Source organism: Ornithorhynchus anatinus, unplaced genomic scaffold (assembly GCF_004115215.2).
Source record: "Ornithorhynchus anatinus isolate Pmale09 unplaced genomic scaffold, mOrnAna1.pri.v4 scaffold_465_arrow_ctg1, whole genome shotgun sequence".
In the NCBI taxonomy this organism is placed as follows: Eukaryota; Metazoa; Chordata; class Mammalia; order Monotremata; family Ornithorhynchidae; genus Ornithorhynchus; species Ornithorhynchus anatinus.
The window spans coordinates 2,779-23,388 of record NW_024396826.1 but is presented as its reverse complement, the minus strand read 5'-3'; the positions used below and the strand labels follow the sequence as shown (position 1 = coordinate 23,388).

The 20,610-nt window shown below is 45.3% G+C and overlaps 1 long non-coding RNA gene across 1 annotated transcript; it reads right to left on the bottom strand.

Moving 5' to 3' along the window:
* Nucleotides 1–16,170: 16,170 nt before the first annotated feature.
* Nucleotides 16,171–16,789, bottom strand: LOC114808909. The gene is made up of 2 exons (XR_003756671.2): nucleotides 16,720–16,789; nucleotides 16,171–16,367 (listed from the first exon to the last, which is right to left on the bottom strand). It is a non-coding gene; the product is annotated as an uncharacterized LOC114808909 (long non-coding RNA).
* Nucleotides 16,790–20,610: the final 3,821 nt, after the last annotated feature.

The following is a 20,610-nucleotide window of genomic DNA, read 5'->3' as shown; positions in this document are numbered from 1 at the left end:
CTAGGATTCCTGAGGAACGAAAGCATCTGCCCTTAGTGGGGACAAGGTGATGTAAATCTGCAGTGGCTTCACCCTGGCATATGAAAGTCTCAAGGGAAAGATCCAGAGGATAAACTGAAAACCTGGGATTGTCCAAGAGGGGTTGAGGGGAATGGCCTGGAAGAAAGCATGCGCTAGGTTGCCTGCAGCAAAATCGAAAGATTCCTGCAGAGGGGAGCACTCTAGAAAAGTTTCAAAGGTTGATTTATTCTAGATATAAAACACAAATGGGAAATTACAATCAGAAATAATGATAATAATTGCGGTATTTGTTAAGCACTTTTTATGTGCCAGGCACTGTACTAAGTTACAAGGTAACTGGGTTGGACACAGTCCCTTTCCCATGTGGGGCTCACAGTCTCAATCCCCATTTTATAGATGAGGGGACTGAGGCACAGAGAAGTCAAATGAGTAGCTCAAAGTTATACAGCAGACAAGTGGCAGAGCCCATGACCTTCTGAATCCCGTGCTCTAGCCACTACGCCACGCTGCTTCCCTAAAACCACTTTTGGACCTGAATGAACTAGTTGGACTGTCTGCCCACATCAACTGTATCCATAAAACCACCCCCTAGAAGAATATGAATTACCTAAAACCATCTTATCGTTACGCTCCCTGAGAGCAGAAGTGATCAGTGTACAACCCCATCCCCAGTGATTCATGGCAGAATGGCCAAATTGGACACAGGCACCTCAGTTCAGCTTTTCTCCTGCCTCTCCTATCTCTCTGTCTGCTCCCTAAAAGGGTATGGCTAAGACTGAGGATTGTCAGGCAGATGAGAAAGAGTGGGTCCTTCTGGGGCCGGCATAGGAACCAAACACTTCTAGGCTTTGCACCTGGAGAGTTTCCAGCACTCCACCACTCTCGACTATGGGAGGGAGAGACAAGCAGAGTCATAACCCTTCAGTTCCTGGCTTGGGCAATGGCTAGCGAGCAGAAGGCAATCTGCTGCAAGTCAAAACTCACCTGTGCTGGGCAGCAGCGACATGGGAGAGAGTGGAAGGCAGAGACTCGGGTTAACTGCGAGGAAGGAGGGAATGGTAAAGCGCTTCCATATTTTTAACAAGAAAACTCTCTGGATCCACTGCCAGAACGATTGCAGATGGAGGTGGGGCGTCCTGGGAGAGATGCATCCATGGCCTTGCTGTGGGTCAGATAAGACTCGGCAGCATAAGACGGGATAGGACCCAAAGCCAGTCTTCCATCCATCATGAACGTAAGCTCCTCGTGGGCAGGGAGCATGTCTACCAACTCTGTCTCTGCTCAGTTGTACCGCAGAATCAATCAATCAGTGGTTCTCAGTGAGCACTTACTGGGTGCAGAGCACTGTACTAAGCACCTGGGAGAATACAATGCAAGAGAATTGGTAGATATGATCCCCGCCCCAAGGAGCTTACATTCTAGAGGGGGAGAAACACATGAAATGACTAGTTTTGATCAACAGTCAGGATCCCGATAATCTGCACATATTCCAAAATGACAAATGATCAAAAGTTTCCAGACAATCATTGGAAATAGCTTGGTTTCACAAGGTTTACGATTGAAAACAAAGAATGGTGGGAACAGGGGTATAGGGAAGCAATTGCTGTTCCTATATGAACATTTGAGTCACTTGCAAAAGCCATGAAAATCAACAAGCCTCCTCTTTGAGTATTCAAATTTCAGGGGAAAAAAATCAACATCTTATAGTATTTCATCATGCCTTCAGAAGTAAAAAATAAAAATTCCTCTTTTGGTTCATGCCAGCTCTTTTTACAGCTCTATTACATGAAAATGTTGGGATTAATGCCTAATCATATTTCATATTGTATTTTGATGTTTTAGAGCGATCTTAAAATGAGAGAATTTTCCACAGAAACTGGAATGTTAAAGCAGCTTCTTAAATACATGGATTGAGCTCCATTTTCCACATACATGGAGGAGCAAGGGTTTCCCAAGACTGTCAGAGACCAATTTTTTCACCGGCTCTCCAGAGCTTTCACCTGGTCTCATATAATAGCCATTCAAATATTAACCCGATTCTCAGAGGGCAGAAAAGCCCTCACAAACCAATCATTATCTGGTAAACCCAGTTAAATCTTTAGGCCTAATCAAATCTGCAACTCCAGCAACCAATCCTAACCTTAAACTGCGATTTATAGTGATGATCGTATTCACTAAGCATTTATTATGTGCTGAGTGCAGTGAAAAGCACTGCGGGGAAGGGCTATTCTGAAACTAACACTAATATTGTGATATTTGTTAAACTCTTACTGAGTATCAAACTCTTTCTTAAGCACTGGGGTATATATAACTTAATTGGGTCGGACACAGTCCCTGTCTGACATGGGGCTCGCAGTCTAGGAGGGAGAACAAACATTGACTCCCTGTTTTCAAGATGAGGAAAATGAGGCACAGAAAAGTTAAATGAGTTACCCAAGGGCACACAGCCAGTAACTTGAAGAGCTGGGATTAGAACCTAGATATTGGATCCCCTGATTCTTTCCGCTAGACAACACTCTTCCTTCTTAATGCAGTAGGCTAGCCGAGGTAAGATGGAGCTTTCAGCCGTACTTATTGAGTGCTTATTGTGTGCAAAGCACTGTACTGAGCACTTAGGGGGATACAATATAACAATAAAAAGTCACATTTCCTGCCCACAACGAGCTTACAGTCTGCAGTTTATCACCAAAGTGGCAGCAATTCAGATGGAGAGAAAGGGACTGATCTAGGAGATGATGTGCTGGGGCAAAAAAAAAAAAAAGCAGGATTTGGCAGTAGCCTGAATCTGAGAGATAAATGAGAGCATCCAACTGAGGTGTCCTGGAGGCAAGAGGAGATGAGGGTTAGCCATTCGGGCAAGAGTCAGGGCTGGAAAAAGAGAGAGTTTGAGGAGTTTGGGATGAAGGGAGAGTCTCTCTCTCCTGAAGAGGTCTCCTGTCCTGAAAGTCAAGGATGTTGATAACAGAGAAAGACATTTTCCCAAGTGTGCTTTTGGGTTGTTTTTTTGTTTTGTTTTGTTTTTTAGTGGAAACCTCTGCCCAAACCATAATTCCAGTTAGTTCTACATAATGTCCGGACATCGTCGGTCTGAGAACCCTTTTGGGGAAGGGGCCTTATTGAAGGCACATCTCTTCCAAGAAGCCCTCCCTGACTAAGCCCTCTTTTCCTCTTCTCCCACTCCCTTCTGTGACACTCTTGCCCTTAGATTTGCTCAGGAGCAAGTACTTGCTCCATTTATTCACCCCTCCTTCAGCGCCACAGCAATTACATACATACCCATGATTTATTTATTTATATTGATGTCCATCTTCCCCCAAGACCGTAATCTCACTGTGGGCTGGGAATGTGTCTACCAACTCTGTTGTGTCCTACTCTCCCCAGCACTTAGTAGAGTGCTCTGCACAAAGTAAGCGCTCAATAAATATGATTGATGGGCAGTCTGCCTGAAGTCAGGGAGACCCACCGACTAGGTGACATCTCAAAGTCCCTCCCTGCCTTGTGACTTCAGATGTTTGAAATTCTTCGGAATCTTCAAAGAGTATCTAAAGTGGAACACTAGTCCCTGCCAAAGTGAATGAGTCAGCTGGATAACTGTGCTTGGATAACAGTGAAATTATCCAGTCCTCTTTGTATGGATTTTAATGATTATGGTCTTTGTTAAGCACTTACTATGTGCCAGGCGCTATACTAAGAGCTGGGGCGGGTACAAGCAAATTGGGTTGGACACAGTCTCTGTCCCACATGGGGCTTATGGTCTCGAACCCCCATTTTACAGGTGAGGTAACTGAGGCAGGGAGAAGCAAAGTGTCTTGGCCAAGGTTACAGAACAGACGAGTGGCAGAAGTGGAATTAGAACCCATGACCCATGACCGGGCTCTATCCACTACTAGAACCTAAATAGAGAATGTTTGGGAAAAAAAAACCAAACAGCCCAGTATGCAGTAGTGAAGGAGAGATGACCCATTCTTTCTGTACTTAGAACACAGAGAGGAGTCCCTACGATGACTTACACCGTCGCTCTCCCCCACTACGCACGCATAATCAGGATGTCTGTCTGTTTTGTTTTTGTCGCTCAAATGGGCATTCCGAATAACTGCCAGAGTACAAGAACGATGTGACAAAACTACTACTGATAGGTGACTAACAACAGTGAAATCATATTTTTAATAGAAGAATACTGAACCTAGAATCATAAATTAAACTGCAGGGCACTCAATTAATCTTGCCTAATTTAAGAGGGCACCACATCTGATTATTAAATCTGCATTAGTGCTGTGTGTTCAGAACGGGCCTGGAGGAAAATGTGTGTGGAACAGATGTTTTTTTCCAATTACACCTCACCCAGTGATGGATATATAGACGTACAATAGCCGAATATGAGTCAGCAATATAGTGCCTTTGTTAAAAGAAAAACGAAACAAACATAAAATACACACACAATACTGGCTTTTCACAGGCTAAATAAGTCATGAAGTAATCTTCCTTCTAGATTCATCAATCAGTCAGGCCTTTTACTGAGCACTCACTGTGTGCTGAATGTGGTACTAGGCACTTGGGAGAATAATAATAACGTTGGTATTGGTTAAGCGCTTACTATGTGCACTGTTCTAAGCGCTGGAGGAGATACAGGGTAATCGGTTGTCCCACTTGAGGCTCACAGTTAATCCCCATTTTAGAGATGAGGTAACTGAGGCCCAGAGAAGTGAGTGACTTGCCCACAGTCACACAGCTGCCAAGTGGCAGAATGGGGATTCGAACCCATATCCTCTGACTCCCAAGCCCAAGCTCTTTTCACTGAGCTTCTCTACGATACAGGGAGACAGCAAACATATCCTCTGCCCCCAACGAGCTGCATCATCCCCAGTTCGAGGCTTGCCAACTTGGAGATTGGGAATAACCTGGATAGCACTTGGAAGAAAGCTATAGAAGTTGGAAAATCAGGACCCTTAGAGAGAGGGGTTTCTTTCCTGCAGCCTCATGAACTGTTTCACTGGAAACGAAAAAGCTTGAAGGGCATGAAAGAAGGAAGGAGGGTGGCAAACGGAGGACTGGGCTTAAACTGCTGCACGAAAGGATGTAGGTGACAGATTCTGACTCTGCAGCCTGGCAGACCCCACGAATGAGTTAGCAGAAGATTCATTCATTCATTCAATAGTATTGATTGAGCGCTTACTATGTGCAGAGCACTGTACTAAACACTTGGAATAGACAATTCGGCAACAAATAGGGACAGTCCCTGTCCGTTGACGGGCTCTACAGTCTAATCGGGGGAGACAGAAGGACAGAAACGATAGCAATAAATAGAATGAAGGGGATGGCCATCTCATTAAAAAATAAATAGGGTAATAAAAATATACCCAAATGAGCATTCATGCATTCAATAGTATTTATTGAGCGCTTACTATGTACAGAGCACTGGACTAAGTGCTTGGAATGGACAATTCGGGAACAAATAGAGACAATCCCTGCCCGTTGACGGGCTTACAGTCTAGTCTGGGCGAGACAGACAAAAATAATAGCAATAAATAGAATGAAGGGGGTGGACTCCTCATTAACAAAATCAATAGGGTAATAAAAATATATCCAAATGAGCATTCATTCATTCAGTAGTATTTATTGAGTGCTTACTATGTGCAGAGCACTGGACTAAGCGCTTGGAATGGACAATTTGGGAACAGATAGAGACAATCCCTGCCCGTTGACGGGTTTACAGTCTAATCTGGGGGAGAAAGGCAAAAATAATAGCAATAAAAAGAATGAAGGGGATGGACACCTCATTAACAAAATCAGTAGGGTGATAAAAATATATCCAAATGAGCAGATGAGCACAGTGCTGAAGGGAGAGGAGGAGGAGCAGAGGGAAAGGGGGCTCAGCTGAGGGGAGGTTCATTCATTCATTCATTCATTCAATAGAATTTATTGAGCGCTTACTATGTGCAGAGCACTGTACTAAGCGCTTGGAATGGACAAATCCACAACTGATAGAGACAATCCCTGCCCTTTGACGGGCTCACAGTCTAATCGGGGGAGATGGGCAGACAAGACCAATGGCAATAAATAGAGTCAAGGGGAAGAACATCTCATAAAAACAGTGGCAAACAAATAGAATCAGGGTGATGTACATCTCATTAAACAAAATAAGCAAAATAAATAGGGTGATGAAGATACATACAGATGAGCGGACGAGTACAGTGCCGAGGGGGTGGGACGGGAGAGGAGGACGAGGAGAGAGAAAGGGGGGAGAAGAGGGTTTAGCAGAGGAGAGGTGAAGGGGGCGTAGAGGGAGCAGAGGGAAAAGAGGGGAGCTCAGTGTGGGAAGGCCTCTTGAAGGAGGTGAACTTTAAGTAGGGATTTGAAGAGGGGAAGAGAGTGAGTTTGGTAGAGGTGAGGAGGTAGGGCGTCCCGGGACAGCGGGAGGACAGGGGCCCGGGGTCGACGGCGGGACAGGCCAGAAGCGGGGACGGGTTTGGAAGGGAACTTATGGGGAGGGCAGAAGAGGTGGTTGCCCATCTTGGAGAGGTCTTGAAAGCCCTGTGGAGTCTTCCGGGGATAATAATAATACTGATAACGTTGGTATTTGTTAAGCACTTACTATGTGCCGAGCACCGTTCTAAGCGCTGGAGTAGACCCAGGGGAATCAGCTTGTCCTACATGGGGCTCCCAGTCTTCCTCCCCATTTTCCAGATGAGGGAACTGAGGTGCAGAGAAGTGAAGTGACCCGCCCATAGTCACATGGCCGACAAGTGGCAGAGCCGGGATTCGAACTCATGAGGCCTGACTCCAAAGCCCGGGCTCTATGGGGATGGTGGGGGCGAGGTCCTGCCTGGGTCCAGGAGAGGGGACAGGTGGGATCTCCCGCTATTCCCCCTTGCCCCTTCCCAGTGGGGAATTCTAGCGGGGGAAATCGCAGCCGAGATGTTGGATCCCGGGGGGCTCCACGGAGGATTAATCGCCTCCTGCCAAGTAGTGGCTCAGGTGGAGAAGCGCAGGGCCAAATAAAGGCCGGGGGAAAGGCGGGCGGGAGGATGCGAAGACAAAGAGGGAGCTCATCCAGGGAGACTAGATTTTAGGGATGAAACTGGCAAGGGGACACCATTTTTCGGCAAGAATTCACTTCACTTCAACGCCGCGATGCAGAAGTTTCTATCTCGTTATGATGTAGTGAGAGCCAGTCGGCAGTCGGCTTGGCCGGAGCTCGAATAACCTCACCGCTCCCCCTTCGCCTCGGCCTAGCCCCATTTCCCTCTGCTCCTCCCGCTCTCCCTTCCCCTCAGCGCTGTGCTCAGTTGGATAGATTTTTCTGACCCTATTTATTCGGTTCATGGGGCGTTCATCCCCTTCGTTCTATTTATCGCGATTCTCCCCCGGTCAGACCGTGAGCCCGTCGACGGGCAGGGATGGTCTCTACCCGTTGCCTGGTTGGCCGTTCCAAGCGCTCAGTCCAGTGCTCCGCACATAGTAAGCGCTCGATAGATACTATGGAATGAACGAATAAGCCCGCGTCGTGACTAGCGATGAAGAAGGGGTCGTCGGTCATGCGTCGATTTACCGGCCACAGTCACCCGCTCGTTGACGTGCGGATCGAATCCCGCCTTCCGTAGCATCGGGTCTTTGAACCGCCGAGGTCAAGCGCTTATATGAGAAGTTGGTGGCCTTTATGGAAGCTTTTCTACGTAAAGCATGTTTATATAAAATCCGGATGGGGAATCACAGTAATCACCCAAGGAACGGCGTCACATGTTTTCCGGGGAGCTCGATGAAGTAGAGAGGCGTATCTTTGCAAGATTCCAGTGAGGTGGGTTGGGGGATGAGAATGAATAAGACTATTTGACAGTGAGGTGAGCGGCCTGTCTGGAGTCATTCGGCAAAGCGGTAGAGAGGTAAAAACCCCGAGACTGGGTGGGTTTGGATCAGAGGCAGTTGCGGATTGAATTTTCCGAGGGAAAGCGGAGGCAAATCTAACCGTTAGGGCCAAAGCGCAGGGATGAGATTTGTAACCGCTCGTCTGATTCCCCAGAACACTGATGTCGGCACATTTGCCCGGCTGACATCATCTGTGGCCTTTCCAGGTGTCGACTGCATAGCGCTGCGGCAGTCCCCTTAACCAAGCAGGTTTAGGTGGCTGTCCGGGCCCCTTTAATGACCGGTTTTCCGCATTTCCAGCAACTGTTTGCTTCTGTTCCTAACGAGGGCAGTTCACTTGCATCCTTCTTGTGGGACCTTCACTTATTGGCAGAAAGAGAATCCTATGACTTTTTCATTCTTCTCAGCTAGATTTCACTATTTGATATTTGCTACGTGCCCTCTGGAAATTGTGATGTAAACATGTTCAAAATCAAATGAAAAAATAAGCCCGGGGTGGGTGTAGACATGATGTAACTGATTGTCTTACACATTCTCCACTTTAAAAATGAAGGGTTTGTGAGCCCCACCCCCTAAGGAAGAAGTATCTCAAAGTGACTGTAATTTCTTTGAAGCGAGAGATAATTGTTGTTGTTCTCTTGGAAAACAAAAAGTGCTTTTGGTTAAAAGCAGAACATCTCACAGGTCCCATCAGCTGTGAAAACAGACAGCTCCGGTATGTAAATTCAGGGGCTAAACATACCCTCTGTGATCATCATTATTCTCTCTGGATTGCAAAGAATCAGATCAGAGAGTACATTTCTTAGAATAGTCACCCTGTGCGGACAGAGGAAAAACCTACTATTCATCTCCTAACCCTTATCTAAGACACCTGTTCAATGTTGTTGATTGAGCCTAAACATCTCCTGTGGGTGTGATGGAGGGTGTTGGGTTGGGTGTTATCCTCCGTTAAGAAAAGAACACTGGCCTAAAACTAAGAACAAAAAGCATGAAGGACTGTAAGAGATCTATTTTTAAATAGAACAGAAGTCATTATAAAAGACAGGAAATACTCCTTCACTACACTATCGCGGGAGTAAAGCTGACTGAGTGTAAAATACCCAATCAGCTAAGCTCCAGCTGTGGATTTTGAACCTGATGACAGCCAGGATCAGTAGGTTGTAAGGGGAGATTCCTACCTATTATCTGGTCCTCTACAGAACTCTTGAAAATTCAACTGATTAGTGGTGGATTGAGGTGTTTCTTGGGGCAAGACAAAGTGAGGACTGGAGCCGGAGGAAGAGAAAAATGCTCTGGGATTTTAGTGGAATGAAATGTACTGTCACAAAATGTCCACAATGAATATCTCCCACATGTGAGAAGAAAGCTTTACATGGGGGAATGATGAGGGCCTCCTCTCTAGACCCTGACAGATACACAGATAAGTGCTGGGGACTAAATTGAAATCTCCTTGCGGGGAGGGAATCTTGCCTACCTACTCCTTTGTACTGTACTCCCTAAGAGTTTAGTAGAGTGCTCTGCACACAGCAAGTGTGCCACTGATTGAATGAATGGTTGACTGGGGGCTGCTTGCTTTGTTTGTGTGCTGCTCCACCGTGACAGTCGTCATCTGACTCGTTATTCATTCAATAGTATTTATTGAGCGCTTACTATGTGCAGAGCACTGTACTAAGCGCCTGGGATGAACAAGTCGGCAACAGATAGAGACAGTCCCTGCCGTTTGACGGGCTTACAGTCTAATCGGGGGAGACGGACAGACAAGAACAATGGCAATAAACAGCGTCAAGGGGAAGAACATCTCGTAAAAACAATGGCAACTAAATAGAATCAAGGCGATGTACAGTTCATTAACAAAATAAATCTCCTTGTGCCCGCCCCGGCGCTTAGCACGGCGACTCTCACACAGTAAGCGTTTCAACGCCGTATATGAAAAAAAAAATTAAATGCTGGACGATCGGAGGAGTGAGGGGAGTCAGAATCAATCAGTCAGTGGTACTTCTTGAGCGCTCGCTGCGTGCAGAGCACGATTCTAAGGCCTGGGGAGGGTACACGATACGTTCCCTGCCCGTCATGAGTTTACAGTCTGTGTCGGGTAATTGACCAACTGCAGCGCGGAGTTGCTGGAAACCATGGCGCCCAGGTAGGAGACGGAACAGGCGGCGTAAAACCAGTTCTGCGTTCGGTCCACCCTGGCGGTGTCAAAAAACCGGATCAGGATTTTGGCGAACATCGCGTTGATGACGCACTGGATGAAGACCAGGGTTAAGGCGAACGTGAACTTCTCCTTGTCGGGTCCCTCCCCGTATCGGCCTCTCGTGATTTTCTCCTGCAGGATGCCGTAGTAGAAGTAGCAGACGAAGACGCCGAGGAAGCAGAGGGGCAGGCGCAGGCGGGCGGGCAGCTGCGGCTGCGGCTGGGGGTGGGCGCCTCCTCCTCCTCCTCCGGCGGCGGCGGCGGTGGCGGCGGCGGCCATGGCGCGCGGGTCGGGGCTCCCGCTCACAGAGCCCGGCTCACAGAGCCCGGTTATGATCTCCTAGCTGCGGGCACGGAAAATCTTGGATTCTGAGCATCTCCTGGCTTCTGAGGAGAAGTAACGAGGTGGCTTGGGTTTTGTCTAGTAGGGTCAGGCGCAATCCCGAATCCAGGACAAACCTGGGATGAGAATGAGCGAATGCAGTTCCTGGCAACCCCTGTACCTCAAACCAAATTGACTATTTCAGGGGCTAGCGCTCAATAAATGATTTTGACTTTGTCATTTTTCTCCAGCCGTTAGAGATGAGGATGATAATTACAATGACGTGGAGAGTTTAGTACAAGGCTGCTGTTTGCTAGAGATGGTCAAACTTAGATCTAACGTGGGTATTCTTTGGTTGCTTTGGGACGAAGAGGCTAAAATTAATTCACGGCTGACTATAACAAACTCATCGATCATTTGTTTGGTGTATTAAAGTAGATGAATCTCTAAGGCTTTTAAATTGCTGTCAGAATTATTAAGCTGCATTCTCCGGAGTGGAAAGACCAAATAAGAGTATACAGAGTCTCCCCGGGTATTATAATAGAGTTGTTTCCTTATTCGAAGAAGACGCCACTGGCCGTGAAATTCACCTCTGAGTACATTTGGAGTTGTCGGCCAATGCAGGGCTCACAGTCCTGGCTACACTTTACACCCAAAAAGAGTATTCCTTGTTGCTCTATTTTGTCTAAATGTTAGCAGCACCTAGCACTGTTTTCTTGTTTTCCTCCTCATCTCTCCTTTCTTACGAAGCTTTTGCTGTAAGGAAACCACTACTTTTAAAGTAATAGTTGTGCCATGATTGTCTGTCCTCAGCAATGGATTCCTACATTTCAGTTGGGCTGCAGCATTATCTGAGGCTTTGTTTTTCCATTTTTATCAAAAATTTCCTCTGCCCTCCTTGCTCTGAGTTTCCAAAATTCTGTTTTATTTTTTTTAAATGGCACTTCTAAAAGCACTTACTATGTGTCAGGCACTGCTAAACACGGGGTAGCTACAAGGGTAATCGGGTTGGGCACGGTCCATGTCCCCTATGGGGCTCAGTCTTCATCCCCATTTTACAGATGAGGTAAATGAGGTACAGAGAAGTGACTTGCCCAAGATCACACAGCAGACAAATGGCAGAGCTGGGATAAGAACCCGGGTCCTTTTGACTCCCAGGCCCGTGCTCTATTACTAGGCTTTGCTTGCTTCTCTGCATAAGAGGAGTATATTTGGATCCCTCTGGATGCAGTTCTGGTGAGACCCTGCCTGGGACACTGTATCCAGCTTTGGGTTTTGTAATGAAAGAAATACAGAATACAAAGAATAAACAAATAACACGTCTCAAATTATAACACAGGTTAGAAGTGATCTGAAGTCATTCCAAATGTAATTGCCCATCTACAGATAAAAATAGGCTCAGGGTACTGTAGATGTCTTTTGCTAGCTCAAGGTGTGACTGAAAGCGCTAAAGAAGCAGTTTGGAGACACACACACCCTGATGGAGTATCAGTATGGCAGGCATTCGGAGCGTTAGCTTGCTGCATTATTAGGATGCTGGTCTCAGCTCGGCTGGGTTGGTGAAAAATGCTTTCAGTGAGCCACAGCATCAAGGGAGCCGACAGGCAAGATGAACGGTAGCCGGTTGCACAGAAATTGATGACGGTCTGTCACGCTATTGAATGGATGAATGGACTAGATGAGTCTAAAGAAGCAAGTTAGATTTATAGAACATTCTTTGCATTTATTCAGGGTAAAAAAAATCTGTGCAAGTGGATTGCATCATTCCGGGAGTTTTCCCTCCCACAGGCAAGAGAAACGGTCCTTAGTGCACAGAGATTATGTGGATTGCATCGAAGGAGGGGAATTTCCCTCCGGTGTCCTCTCCCCTTTCCTTCCGTCACATGGAGGTGGAGCGAATTTAAAGTTGTGTTGTTCGGCCAATGATTAGCCCTTTGGTCCATAGGCTCCAGAAGTTGCAGAGAGGGGGGCAGAGAGTCCAAGGGAATGCTGGTTCTCTTGGAAGTTTGGCTGGTTACGGGTTAACTGGGTAGAGCACGGGCCTGGGAGTCAGAAGAACGTGGGTTCTAATTCCGGCTCTGCCGTTTGCTGTGTGACCTTGGGCAGGTCACTTCACTTCTCTGTGCCTCAGTTACCTCATCCGTAAAATGGGAACTAAGACTGTGAATCTCATGTGGGACGGGGACTGAGTCCAACCTGACAACCTTGTATCTACCCCAGCACTTAGTACAGTGCCTGGCACATAGCAAGTGCTTAACAAATATCACAATTATTATTAATGATAGTAATTCCTCGGTGGTGGTGGTTGTGGCGTTGGGGATGGTGGTGGTAAGTTACCCTCTATAAGGAGGAGTTCTGTGATTCTCCCACTAGGACCATCTTCATCCTCTTCTGCCTCCATCAGGCCTTGTCGACTCTATTTTGCTCCTTTTCTCTGCTCAAAGAGTGATGGGGGCGAACACACCACCTCGCTTAGACCTCGTATATGAAATCGGATGAAATATCTAATATAAAATAGGCAAAAGTCTCTGAAAAGTCAGTGTGATATAAGTAATGGAGAAGCAGCTTGGCCTAGTGGATAGAGCATGAGCCTAGGAGGCAGAAGGACCTGGGTTTTAATCCCAGCCCTGCCACTTGTCTGCTGTGTGACCTCGGGCAAGGGACTTCACTTCTCTGGGCCTCAGTTACCTCATCTGTAAAATGGGGATTAAGACTCTTAGCTCCACCGAGGACACGGACTGGGTCCAAGCCGATAACTCATAATCTACCCCAGCACTCAGGACAGTGCCTGACACATAGAAAGCACTTAACACATACCATAACAAATGGGAAAGGGCTAGTTTCAACTTCACCTCCTGAATTCATTTCCATTCTGTCCAAAAGTACACTGAGGGGATGCTAGAATATTAATAGGAGAAAAAAATTGGAGTTGGGAAAGAGAAAATTATCTCATTTTTAATGATGTTTTTCTGCCACTAATAAATAATGAGAAATTGGTCTTCGATTAAAATGTCTCTCTTTTTCTTTTCTTTTTTAATCAAAAGTCATTTTGTTTGAAGCATAGAGCTGGAGAATGGAATCAGATTTTATAGCTTTCATTAGATTGGGAAGAGAGGGAAGCAAAAGCTTCCGTTCTGGATCCCCTCTGATATCACTTTACGATCACTCCCTTGGGAAACTCATCCACCTCCATGGCTTCAACTACCACTTCTTTGCAGGTGACTCTCAAATCTACCTCGCAAGTCCCGACTTCTCTCCTTCTCTGCAATCTTGCATCTCCTTCTGGCTCCTGAATATCTCTGTGTGGCTGTTCTGCTGTCACGTCAAACTCGTGTCCAATACTGAACTCCTCGGAAGTCACCAACCTGCTACTTCTATGCCCCCTTTACTTGTTTTTCATGGAAACCTGTAATTCTGGGCCTGAGGGGAGATAATCCTGATTTGGGCATGTCACCCCAGTCAAAGGGAAGTGGCAGAATGAGACAATTATCTGGATAATCCAAACCAAAACTCCAATTGGCCCTGCACTCTAAAGATAACCATCTTGATTCTTCACTTCACGTGGGTTGTGGAGACCTGGCCTCATCTTGTTCCAATTAGATTAAAGTAGTTTTGTGGAGCAGCCAAACTAATGGATACTGGTTTCCAGTGTATTATTCCCAGCAACTAGAGATAAACGAGGCAGACATAGTCCATGTCAGATATAGATGCCCAGAAAATTGTGCAATTATTCTGTAATCTTGCCAGGACAACACTAGAAAAGGATGGAGGAGCCAGAAATAGATAGAAAAGCAAACTAGTTGTACAATTTGATAAGCTATCTTGCTCCAGGAAACCAGCTTAATAAGAGGGTTTTCCAGTTATCAATGATTGAAAAATCAAAAAGTAGTGAGCAGGTGACAGGCATTAGTTTTAATAGTGGCGTAAACATGGACTATGTAGAGCAGTTTTTCCCAAATCATGGTGTATAACAGAAGATTTACATGCGAAGTTAGAAAAATGTACTTAAAGCATCAATTCTCCCCCAAATTAAGATGCCCCCTGGTAAATTAGCCACCTTTGAAAGCTACAGTAACTCTCTCAGCCACCAACGGCGATTTACTGTAGGAAATCCTCATCTGTGGGTCCGAGGAAATCCTCATCTGGGGACTGCATTTTGGAATGAGAAGAATGAGGACACTCCTATCAAAGATCAACAAAAACTGGTCACAGGTGCCAGTTACCCAAGGAAACACAAGATTCGTTTTAGAGTGGGGAGAAGGGAAGTCCATGAGACATGGCTTTCTGAAAAACCTGGAAATGGTACTGACAACCATGGGGATATTAATGTTTCTTCACCCAAATGAGCTAAACGAATCAAACTAAACTTTAGCAGGTGTAGGATGACGCTGTAAGTCATCGTAAGACATTTTGTTCATGAAAGTATAAAGAAAAAATATAACAAATCATTTTGAGTTTTAACCCTAACTTGAAAAAAAAAATTATTTGGAGGATAGAAATTGGCTTAAATCAGGTAAGATCCTAAGAATCCATACCCTAATTAGAATTAGTAGAACAATATTATTAAATAAACTATTTTAGACTGAGACCCCTATTCCTGGAAGATGATTGTTTTCTGTTGTGAAATAGCAACAGGAAGCCTAACAGGTTCTTTATGGTGCGAATCATACACACTGGCTTTCTGCAATAAAGCACCTCACACCAGAGCTACAGCAGATAACCTGCTTAATTTATTACAGTTGCAATGCCTGTTTGCTTATGTATGTCCCCTAAATCCCCTTTAATTCACCTATCCCACTCCTATCGCCACAGAAGACATCAAAGCCCTATATCTGAAAGCTCCCCTCCTCCAGGAGGCCTTCCCAGACTAAGCCCCCCTTTTCCTCTGCTCTTCCTCCCCCCATCACCCTGACTCCCCCCTTCTGCTCTACCCCCACAGCACTTGGGTATATATATACATATTTATGATTCTCTTTATTTTATTAATGATGTGCATATATCTATAATTCCATGTATAATAGTAATAATAATGTTGGTATTTGTTAAGCACTTACTATGTGCAGAGCACTGTTCTAAACACTGGGGTAGATACAGGGTCATCAGGTGGTCCCACGTAAGGCTCACAGTCTTCATCCCCATTTTACAGATGAGGTAACTGAGGCACAGAGAAGTTAAGTGAGTTACCCACAGTCACACAGATGACAAGTGGCAGAGCCAGGATTTGGACCCATGACCTCTGACTCCCAAGCCTGGGCTCTTTCCACTGAGCCAGGCTACTGCTACTGATGCCTGTCTACTTGCTCTGTTTTGTTTGGTTGTCTGTCTCCCCCACTTCTAGACTGTGAGCCCGTTGTTGGGGTAGGAATTGTCTCTATCTGTTGCCGAATTGAACTTTCCAAGCACTTAGGGAAGTGCTCTGCACACAGTAAGCGCTCAATAAATACAGTTTGAATGAATGGAGGAGTCTAATCAGCAGAATGACAGTCAGTGGCCAAAATGGAGGGGGGGCACCAGGACTGAAGGACTAAAAGGAGACTACTTTGGGACAGGGCACATATCTACTATCTCTGTTATATTGTACTCGCCCAAACGCTTCGTATAGTGCTCTGCACCCAGTAAGCACTCAATAAATGCTGTTGATTGATTGATTGACTTACTGAGGCAGACAGGCTTCTGCTTTCTTCAAATCACAAGGTAATCATTATGATATTCTTCCTGGAGCTTTTCTAGGTCATGGGTGGCTTGTCTGCTTTCAACCCAAGTCAAAAGCCTTGAACTCCAAAAATATTTAAGGAAATAAATACTGAAATGCCTAGACCCCCATTTTGTCCTGATTCTATGACAATAATTCTGCTTTTGACCCTCGAGGCACGTTTTCTTCTGCTCAGTTCAGTCGATGATTCACACATCCTTTTCATCTGCAAAAAAAGCTTCCCTCAGATGCCGAGATTCAGCTTTCTTCTGAGATCTGTAGAAAAGCAAGTCAGAGGCAGACAAACCAGGATAAGAAATTGGCGAAGTTCCAAGGACCAAGAAGAGGAGATCAAATTCCTCGTGTCCTTCCCTGAGTTGTCACTCTAGGCCGACAGTGCTCTGCTCCGCACTGACTCAGCTGCATGGTCTGCCCCACTCCACTCCCTGCAAAAGTGACTTTAAAGCTCCACAGGATTGCCGAGAAGCAGGTCCCATGCTGACAACAGAATAGCTGAGCTGTGGGCACTGACCTTGAAACTCACTTCAGTAGGTGGGATTGATTCCCACTGAAGCTGATCCTAGCTTTAGGCTCCATTTGAAAACCGAAACTCTTTCTAGTGACTTACTGGTTGATATTTTGGGCTTGACTCTCCCTATCACACCTTGGTGGAGAGCTGGGGTAGAGAAGCACTGGTCATGTCCAGTCTTCTCTCCATATCCCCAGAGAACTTAGAACACATACCTTGAGGGTCAATCTAAGAATCGTTGTCATAGAATCAGAACAAAATGGGGTCTAGCCATTTCCTGCAGCCAAAGGGGATTTTACTTGTAACTGAAAAAGCGATAAATCCAGAGAGGGTTGGCACAGAATGCTTTTGTTCAAATGGGATTTTACTAACTAGGTAACATTTTGTATTATAAATTATTTGTTCACATTAATGTATATCTCCCCCTCTAGACTGTAAGCTCATTGTGGATAGGAAACGTGTCTGCTAATTCTGTTGTACTGTGCTCTCCCAAGAGCTTAGTACAGTGCTCTGCACATAGTAACTGCTCAATAAATGTGGCTGATTGATTACTGTATTCTCAATATTCTACAAGGTAGAATTTTCTGCTTTTCATCCCATCCGCTGTTGACCGCCCCTACGCAGATGAGGCCTAGAAACCTGGCTCTGGGGTTGGCAAGAGTTGTCACTGAAGGGGTAGCAAATTCAATTTCTAGATTTAGAACATGCCTTCAGTTTCCACATTTAGAATATGTCTTATGCTCTGCAAGCAAGTTGCTGTTGTGACCTGGATCTCGTAGAAGGGATTTGGGCTGAACTCTGTGTCATCCTTTTTTTAAATAATAAGCTGGTACAAAAGCCTGTTTCCTTCAGAAAATGAGTCGGGCTGTATGTGAGAAGATAAGGGTTTGGAAATCAGGCAGCACATTATGTCAGACCAGAATCCTAGGGCAAAAGCCAACCTGACATTTAGGAGAATGTCATTAAACTCAAATCCCTCTCGCAGGCCCAGGAGGGTGAAAGTTGTGCTTCTCTTTGGTGGGAATGTAAGGCAAACCATCCTGTAGCACTCTCTTTTCCTTCCACCTTTCTGATAGAAGGGAAAAGGTCTGATGAGATCCCATCTTACTCTTACTAAGGAACGGGGGTGATGTAGGGTTTTTAGAGTCAACTTCCCCTAGGGATCCCCACCGTTGATCACCCAGTATTAACAGAACTGTCGTCACCTGAGGTGATGAACGCCGTTTTCTCTGCTTTTCTAATGAAAGTTAAAAGGATGAAAATTATCGCCAAGAAAGGAGCCAAAGTTTCAGATATTTCAAATTTTCAAGATAGGTCTAAATTAGAGACTTCTAAGAATATGTCTACATTGTCTGAATTTTTCAGGTCCCCACTATAATGAAGTCCCATCACTGATGGAATGCTAATATTAAGGTGCAATGATGAAGTATTCTATAAATACTGTAGAATAGAGTGAATTTAAGAGATGCACTGGACAGATGTGCAGGAGGTCAGATAATTTAGTGCACTAGCAAACAGGTTAAAATTTAGAAGATATTGATATTGAGTACCTAGGAAGAGTATTTAATCAACTCCACTAGGGCTGTCATAATAAAGAATAAATCAAGAGGTACCAGATGCCACCTTTTGCTCTAGTCTGAATACCCACATTGGCATCTTGGGAACATTTCCTGATCGCTTTTTTTTTTTCCCATTTACCAAAATTTTTAAAAGCAGCTCAGTTTGAAGTGTCACAGAGATGCACTAAATTTAGAATCTGTATAGCGATGCACGACAATCTGAATCCTAAGCAGATGCCCACAAGAAAAAAAAAAGACTTTGGCTTTCTTAACCACGTGCTTTCTGGGCTTGCTCCAAAAAGCCACGGGCACAAGCCAGGAGTCTGCAGACGTTTGCAAACTCCAACGAGCCCTTCCACCCGCCCCTAGAATTTTCTGCCTCTCCCCGCCATCAGACCTCTATGCCCTGAGCTTGGAAGGCATAAAATTTTGTCACCTTGACTGCACAGGTGACTTTGGCAAAGCCCAGCATGCTTTTCCCGTCAGGACCTGTGGATAGGGTCAACTTAGAAGGAATGATGTCATCATCTGAACTAACGGTGATGCTAAGTCTCAGGGGTCTCACCTCTGGATCCTATGTGCATCCTTTCTGTCCCCGGTGGGCTCCAGGAAGTGGAAACTCCCTGACCAATGCTTGCCCTCTCCTCTTCTCCCTAGTAAGGAAACCTACATGGGCCCTATTGTCTTACGAGATCTCCCACTCCCCTACTACCAAAGCAACTTCGAGCTCAGAACAGTGGTAGAGGAAAGGTAAGTGTGACTTACAGCTACAGGGAGTCCCTGGAGATGCTTTGCTCTGGCCAATAGCCTTATCGATCCATTGCTAAAACAACCCTGGGCCTTCACTTGGATTTTCCCTTTTTAAAGGAACCATGTCGTTTTTTCTTGGCACCACTGGTTAAACAACATTTCACAAAGGCAAGAAATACACAAAGTCATCGGCAGACTTAGCTCTAGATTCTGCTGATGGCAGAAGTGCCATCTTCTGTTCACTCAGGAATAGCATGCGGGTTTGTGTTTTTTTCCCCCTGCAGAGTGATATAACGAACAATGTGAGAAATAAATTCCAGCTCTTTAGTATGCAACGACAAGTCATTTAGTTTCCCTGATAATGTGAAACATACTTCAGATCATTTCCCAAAGGCCTTATTTTCATAATAGTGTATGCAGATTTCCAACACTGCCCATATTCTGTTTAATGTGTTGCTCTGACCATTATGAACAATTAGCCAAGCAGAGAATGCAAGGGAAATGCTATTTCCCTTAGCTTAGTGTTTAACTGGTTACCCTTGTAAGTATTTTTTACAAGCAGGTTTTCTAGAAATAGCACATTTTGCCTTACTTAGAGAAGCACAGCTGCTTTCAAACTGTTTTAAAAGACCTCATTCGATCCACTAGTAAGTCATTCAAGAAGGAATACAAGAAAAAAATATTGCTTAAGGTATCTTAGTTCCGGCATCTTTAAAATACTAATGTGTCCCTGTGCCAACATTTGTGGAGGATTACTCACTGATTATACATTTTCAGTGTCACGTCAACATCTCCCTTAAGGAAGCTGCTTTAATCAAAAGTACACTCTCTAAACCCACCTTACAAAAAAATTAGAGCCAGAATCAATATATTAAATATTGACTCCTGTGACCGCCTATTGAATCAAACAACTCAGGATGAGTTTCCTCTGCCTGGCACATTTTATATCTGCATGGTGTCAGATTTTTTGAGAGGAATATGCGTGAACTCAATATAGATTTAAGTCCCACCCTTTCGCACAAGGATTGCGCTGTGCAAACAGGGTTTCTGGAGAATAGAAGAGAGTGCCAACACTCCAGGCAAAAGCCATCAATCAAGTAAAGAACTGCACCATTCAAAATAGGCACACCAGATGACGAAGATCTCACACTCTCAACCAAGTGCTTCTAAATCTCTTCAGGCTGCATTGGATCAGTGTGATAGCAGAGTGGAGGTAGAACTGACAGGATTTGGTGACGGCCTGAATATTCGGGTTGAACGAGAGAGATGAGCCGAGGACAATGCCAAGGTTATGGGCTCGTGAGTCGAGGAGGATGGTGGTGCTGTCTTCGGGGGTGGGAAAAGCGAGTGAGGGCAGGGTTTGATTGGGGAGATGAGAAGTTCTGTTTCTGACATGTTTCAGTTGGAGGCGTTGGTGAGATGTCCAAGTAGAGATTTCCTGGAGGCAGGAGGAAATGTGAGGCCCTGACCGAGATTCAGAACCCAGATCCTCTGACCACCCCCCCAGGCCGGGGCTCTTTCCACTAGGCCAAAATATTGAGAAGATTCAGATTCAATCCAATCACTCCTAGACATCAGTCTACGCAGCTAGTGAGATTGAGACTAAATCATTTGTCGGTAGACCGTGGGTCGGAGCCTTAAGGCAGCTTTGCATTCACTCTGTAGTGATCTTATCAAAACA